The sequence below is a fragment of the Mus pahari genome, chromosome 8 (assembly GCF_900095145.1).
Source record: "Mus pahari chromosome 8, PAHARI_EIJ_v1.1, whole genome shotgun sequence".
NCBI lineage: Eukaryota > Metazoa > Chordata > Mammalia > Rodentia > Muridae > Mus > Mus pahari.
Window position 1 is genome coordinate 53,441,376 of NC_034597.1, and position 7,500 is coordinate 53,448,875.

Here is a 7,500-nt window from a genome sequence, read left to right on the forward strand (position 1 = left end):
TCACCCCTAACATAGCTTTACCAGACAAAGCTATCACTCGTCTTACCTTTGAGATATATATATATATATATATATATATATATATATATATATATATATTCTACTTTACATACAGTACTATAAAATGAGCTATGCTCTTAAATTTTCCCACACACTCGGATGTTTTGATACAATGGTTTGGAAGCTCAGTTCCTCACCCACAATGCTCTGGCCACATTGATAGCAAAGCCCTTCCATTAGCCTGTGGTTTGAGGCTGGGTGAGGTGCAAATACATCCCTAGCCAGAAAGAAGGAAGGAAACCCTCCCCCACCCCCAGAACAAGGCAAGAGAGAACCGAAGCTCTGTGCAGCTACTCTCTCACTAGACTAGATTAGTAGAAAACTAGAACATGGAGAAGGGACTTTCAGTCAAAAAGGAAAGAGTGAGAACTCACCAGAAAGGGGAGGAATGGGAGTCATTTTGCTGTTGATGGCTCAAATCATTGTGTGTGTGTGTGTGTGTGTGTGTGTGCTCGCGTGCACATTGGTTTCATCCTAATCCTGTAACAAATATCATGACTAAAAGCAACTTAGGGGAAGAAAGGGCTCAGTTTCCAGGTCATAGTTCATCACTGAGGCAGGGCAGGAGTTCAGGCAGAAAGATGGAGGTAGGAACCATGAAAGAATGCTCCACTGGCTCAGTCACAGGCTTAGGCTAAGCTATTTTTTTCATATAGCCTGTGTAGGGAGTGGTGCTGCCTGCAGTGAGCTGGACCTCTTAAGTCAGTTAACAATCAAGAGAATCCCACATGCCTTTAATCCCAGCACCCGGGAGGCAGAGGCAGGTGGATTTCTGAGTTCGAGGCCAGCCTGGTCTACAGAGTGAGTTTCAGGACCGCCAGGGCTACACAGAGAAACCCTGTTTCGAAAAATGAGAGAGAGAGAGAGAGAGAGAACATCCCCAATGACAGACCTGCACGCCAGCCTGACCTGGGCAGTACCTTAATTATGGCTCTTTTCTCAGATGACTCGAGGCTTTGTCAGGTTAACTATTAAAGCCCAATAAGACGAGATATTTCTTGACTTTTGATAGGGGTCAAAATCTCAGTAAACACACTGTAAATGGAAAGATATCATTAAATCCCAAGTACATTTGATATACCCAGCTAACTGATTATCACAGATTAGCCAAGCCTAGCTTAAATGTACTGAGAGCACTTGCTTAGCCTAAAGTTTGGCAGTGCTACGTAACATAAGGCCCATTTCACAGAAAGGTGAAATTGTTGCATGCATTTCCCTGAAGAACACAGCATCTTTGTAAGAAAACCAAAAATGTCTCTACTTTGCTCTAGCCTGCCTACCTGATGTTTCTACCAATGTATTTGAAAAGTTCCTGGAGTTATGACTTTCTTTTGTTTTTTTATCTATTAAAAACCTGACAATACGGTTCCTACACTAGGCTATGCTCTTCAGGGTAACCTGAACAGTGGTCAACTCATATTTGACTTTGGAATAAGCTACTCCTTAATTGCTTTCAGTTAAGAGCTATATTTTTGTGTCAGCATCAGGTTAGGGACCCTCTGTGTTTGAGAGGATCTCGTCTTAGATGTTGGGGTGCTTAAATCCTTCCTGTTTATCTGGGTACAGGCAGGGGCTATGGAAGCACTTAAGTCGCGGAGCTCTTGAGGGTTCTGATGAGTACTATGCACCTTTCCCCCAGAAATAGACAGCCATGTACATAGATGCCGCGCTGCTTTGTCAGAGAGCCTACTTCAGAGAACTCTGAGGCCCTCCCTGGTATAGCCATGAGCCCCTCCCTAAGAGCCTCAGATAGAGAGAGAAGTCTTGTAGTCTGATTCACCACTTTCCCAAGTTGATGAACTTGGCCACCAAAGCCATTTAGCCTCCTACTGTTCACTTGACCATCTTCCACTCTAGTACACCTGAATCCCCAGCTACCCACCATTCTCTGTGCACGTGCCTCTACTGTAGGGACCATCTGCCAATCTTGAGGCTGAGCCTATCACTTCTTCTTAGGACCCCACCCTGCCAAGTCTGTCTAGTGGACATGCCTGACTCCTAACCAAGGCTGACCCATCAAGGCTCTGTCTCAGCCACCAGAAACATGGGTCCAGGAAGACAGAGCCAGTCGGATGATGGTGACTGTTTGAGTCTAAAGCATTGGTTCTTAACCTGTGGGTCTTGATCCCTTGGTGAATGAACAACCCTTCCACAGAGGTCACCTAAGACCATCAGAAAACACAGATTTTAACATTGTGATTCATAACAATAGGAAACATGTTACAAAGTAGCAATGAACATAATTTTATGGTTAGGGGTCACCACCACATGAGGCACTATATTAGAGGGTCACGGCTTTAGGAAGGTTGAGAAGCACTGGTTTAAAGAGAATGTAGGAAAGTTCTGGGAGGGGGGAAGAGGCATGAACATGTGTGCATGGGGGTGTAGAAAGCCCAGTCTTCTACTTCTTAGTTTCTGGGGTCCCCTGGGAACATGAACTGACACCTTTAAACTATACCTCACAGAGTAGATGGCTGGTCCTTTCTGAGGTTGATCTGGTGCTGCTGTGTATTCAAATGCTAAATTCTGTACCCCTGGATCTGGTTGCCCCAAGAGCAAATTCTCACATACATCAGTTTTTTTGTGCAAACGTTGCTCCCCATGTTCATTGGTCAATAAAAGGCTAACTTAACGCCTGTGATTGAGCAGTAAAGAGAGAGAGAGAGGCGGGACTTTCTGGGAGGGAGCAGGGAACTCTGGGAAGAGAAAAGGGGAAGGCTTTCACCAGGACACACAATGGGAGACAGACTGACATGACGATGGTCCTGGAAGGCATAGCAAGCCATGTGGCTGGATGGGACTTGATGGTCGGGTTAACTTGACTAGTTAACTAACTAGTCAAGAGTATGCCTAGCAAAGGCCTAAGCTTTGAAATATTAAAACACCTCTATGTGATTATTTGAGGAACTGACTGGTCAAGGAATAACTGTCGCCATATTAATTCCCAATATAAATTAATATATGCTGAACACTAATAATCATTTTTTACAGGTTCTGGTAAGCAGAATCCTGAAGTCCCAAGAGATGTTAAGTACCTCACCTGCTAGGCCCTTGGGTATTCCTAAGTGGATGAAGAAAGGGCTTTAACAGGACCCCAGACCTTAGTAGGCCCTGAGACCTTAGCACAACTGACTCCATGATGTAAGTGCCATTCAAGCTATAAAACCCAGCATGCAGACAGCACCACTTGCCAAAACTAAAACAAAGCCGAATCCAAAGTCCATAGTTCTGGAAAAGACTGTAAATGTACCAACCTTCCCTTCTGACTTCTATACTTCTGTCTCTAGCTATAGCTAACTGTGCTTGTTAACTGAAGTGTGTTAACCCAGAACATGGATTTCGTACTTAAAAGCTCACTCTGAGAAAGGCTTGGGACCACACTTGGATCTTGAACACCTAGTGTAGTCACTGACCAGTTAATAAAGACTTTCTATTGGCTTCAAGCCATCTCCCACAACAAGGACCATTTATCCTCTTCTTTGTCGAGTGAGTATGAAGAGTCCCAGGGCTTCAGTAACCCATGCCTACTAGAAGGAAAAGCCAGTCAGTGCCTTCCTGCCTTCCACACACAGGGATGCTCTGGTCTCTAACAGCTTCTCTACTGTTACCGTCTGTCAGATGGCACAAGTATGATACTGCAGTCTGGTTGTTTTCCACCAAGTTCAGCTCACCCCAGGCCCTTTGCACTTGCTGCCCCCTCTTCCTGGAGCAGCACAGTTGCAGGATCCAGGGTTGACTCCTTCCTGCCCGTTCCTCCTGCCATTACCTCTATGCAGAGACCGTACAGCTACCACAGAGAAATGAGCATCTCCCCTTGGTCTCTTTCAAATGTTCTACGTTTACACAGCTCTCTGAGCAACCAGGAAGTTCATGTATTTGCTTGTTTGCCTTCTGTTCCTCACACTAGAAGCCATTCCCTGGCTCAGTCCCTGTGTCTTCATCACCATCCTCCCCAGTGCCTATACCTCTGCTCAGCACATGCTAGGAGGTGAACACACACCTGCAGAGTGGAGAACGTGGCCCAGCTCAAAGAGCCAGTGAGTTTAATCTGGTCAAACACGGAGGCCCAGCTCATCCCGAAGGTCCAACTCTTCCCAGCCCATTAGTCGCCTCTACTGTTGAGGTTTAAGCCAGGAGGTTACAAAAGGGTGGCTCAGAATTAGAAACCTATAAATCTAGACTCTATGAGAGGGAAATCAGCAAGGCGAGCAGAGGGGACACACATCTGTTTCTGATTATTTCATGTAAAATAAAATCTATGTCATACCGTCTGGAGACATAGTTCACTTTGTCTAATCATTTCTTCTTAAATTTTGTATGGGAATTGATGGCTTTTTTTCCCCCTTTCAGCAAAAATTCTGCTTTAAAAGCACTGGGGAATTTGTTGTTTAAACATAGCCCAAAGCAGATTCTTTGGCGCAGCAAATAATCTTGGCTTAGTTTCAGTTTGTGTTTATAAACTGAATTTTCTGTATTATGGAGTTCTTTTTAATAGTATTCCCTAAATGAATCTAGTTTCATAGCTGAGCTTATTGGATATATCTTACTCTTGGCTTTCTCAGGGCAATCACATAAATGTCTAGTTAGTTCTGACCATACAAGCACATCCTCATGACTAGATTAAGCAGATAGACTAAAGTGAAAGAGCTAAAATCAGGTGACACAATCCCTGACTATTGTCTTGCTAAGTCCTCTGCTCCTGGTGGTGTTTCTTCATTCTCCCTGCAGGACTGTGTCCTTTCTTTTTCATTGTGGCAACCAGATGCCCAACAAATGTAGTCTGAGAGGCAACAGTCCACCATAGTGGGGAAGGCACGAGAATGGGAGCTTGCACACAACTGGGTCCATCAGGAAACAGAGGGAGATGGATGGACAGGTTTCATCCACAGGCTCTTTCCTAGCTCAGGGAACAGCACCGATCACGTTCAGGCTGGGGTTTCTCTCCATTAATCCTTTCTGGAGACACCCTCACAGACACACCCAAAAGTACATCCCAGTCATACCCTATGCATCTTTCCTTCTTCCTCTTCCTTCCTTCCTTCCTTCCTTCCTTCCTTCCTTCCTTCCTTCCTTCCTTCCTTCCTTCCTTCCTTCCTTCCTTCCTTCCTTCCTTCCTTCCTTCTTTCTTTCTTTCTTTCTTTCTTTCTTTCTTTCTTTCTTTCAGATTTATTTTTTATTTATATGAGTACACTGCAGCTGTCTTCAGACACACTAGAAGAGTGCATCGAATTCCACTACAGATGGTTGTGGTTGCTGGGAATTGAACTCAAGACCTCAGGCAGAGCACTCGGTGGTCTTAACTGCTGAGCCATCTCTCCAGCCCCGCATTTTTCTTTTAATACAAGCAAGTTGCCAGTCAACCAATTATCCCATGATCCTCTTTTAATGTTCTGTATCATTTGAGTCCATCCAAATGACAGAGTGAGAGAAGATGAACAGAAATGGCATGGTCCTTCTAGGGAGGTCACACCAAGGGTCCAAAGAAGAAAAGTCCTTTCTCATATCTTTGTACATGAAAACCCACTTCTGTCTTGGATTAGGGATGCTCAGTCAAGCTGAGTGCTAGTCAGTGGCCTTGCTATTACTACAACAGCTTTCTGATGGATGAGAGGTTGCAAAGCCCGCCTTAGACAGGGCATCTCAGTTGCCAGCCAGAGGCAGAGCCAAACACGGGGCTTGCCTCTGAGGACTTCAGCAAATCCTTGGTTATTTTCAGCAACTTCCAAAACTCTTTCCTTTTTCCTAGGCAGGACTAAAAAATGGGAGCTGAGCTGAATCCTCAACAAGAATTGAGACGATACAGAGCATTGAACCAAAAATCCATCTTTCCCTCTTGCTGGCTATGGGGGTCCACACTAAGCACCAGGGAGACCAGGCTGGGAGAGCAGTCCATTGCCTTCTGCTGATCTTAGGAAGCCAGATCTCTGAAGACATCGAGCAGACCCAGCAGAACAGTTCCTAACAATGTGTAATGTGGCTGCCTCCTACCGCATTGGAGGAGGGGAGAACACGGTGGGGTTCCAACAAGATTCCCCAAGATGTGTTGTTCTGCTCAGTCTTCTCCTCCACTCCAGCAGACAGGCGTGTTATTCTTCCATGCAGAATCAGAGATTCAGGTAAAGGGGGCACGTGGCTCATGGACACCCACTCCCGTACATAGTCCCTCCACCTCCCGATCTCATGAAAATAAGCCAAGAGCAAACCACACCTCCTGTGGCAGCAGCTAAGGTTCACTGAGTGCTCTCTTCTGGCTGAGCACCTTTCAGGTGTCCGACTTACACATCTCCTAACACCTTCCACACACCTACATGCAGTGATCGTTCTTTTATGGTGAAACACCTGATTCACTACGTGGTTAGATACTGCACTGTGGCCAGGCAGACTGTAAATCATATTTCTGACCTTTGACCCTCCAGTGTCTGTAGCCCTGGGTCCTCTGCCGTGCTGTGACTTCTGGGAATACCAAGTATTGCTTCTCAGAGAGGTTCCCCATCCTACTGTAGTGTGGATCTCACAGCCTTCATGAGTTTGCTCTCTCTCATCTTCCTCCCAAGGCTGATACCACTAAGCAGAGACAGAGGGAGCTAGAGGGGTGTAGAGCTTTTAAGTGACTCCTGCCTGACCATTTTGTGGCAAGACAAATGATCTCAGTGTCCCGTGGGACGTGGACCTGTGACACCCTGCTTTCTGCATTCCAGGTCTGTAAGGTAAGGTCTCTGCAGATGGTGACATCATCTGGGGGAGTGATTTATTGGATTCATTAACCCCAAGTTGTTGTTCACAGCACTAGACATACAGACAGAGGTCAGTCAATGCACGTTCATAGAGCTGACCTCTGATCATTCCCAGAGACATGGCCTAGGCTAGAAGAAAATGTGGTACCGTCACTTCCTCCACATATATGTGCATATGTGTAACATAGGATAAGACTGGATGCCACAAGCTGGCTGCCAATGTCAGAGCATGTGTTCATCCTCATAGCTTTTGCTTCATGCTGCTGCACTGACTGTTAGTGCCAATGGGTAGGTTCCCATTGTTCTGCATCTTAACCAGGATTGGCTATTATATAAAATCTTTGGAGACTTAATAAGCAAAGCTGTGCCTAATTATCTTAATTTAACTGTTCTTGATTAACTGAGGAAGCCAATCATCTTCCATAGTTTTTAATTCATTTCTCTGTATAGAACTAGGTGATGTCTGAGAATTTCAGACTCAAGTCTGTAACGCTGGAAGATGTGGAGCCAGGGAGATTACAGAAATCTAATGAGGGGCTATTTGGAGAAATAAATGACAGAATTAAAAAAAAACAAAAACAAAAAAACAAAAAAAAAAGCCCTACTGGCTGGAGTCAGGAATGATCTAAGAACAAGTGAGGAGGGAGGCAGTGGCCTAGGAGCAGCATGCTTGCCTAGTGCACTCAAGACTGTTCAGCTCCTAGTG

The 7,500-nt window shown here is 45.2% G+C and overlaps 1 protein-coding gene across 1 annotated transcript in view; it reads right to left on the reverse strand.

Moving 5' to 3' along the window:
• The window catches only part of LOC110325783 (guanylate cyclase soluble subunit beta-2), a 64,154-nt gene that overhangs the window by 49,428 nt on the left and 7,226 nt on the right, over positions 1 to 7,500 (reverse strand). The gene's annotated exons all lie outside the window — the stretch shown is intronic.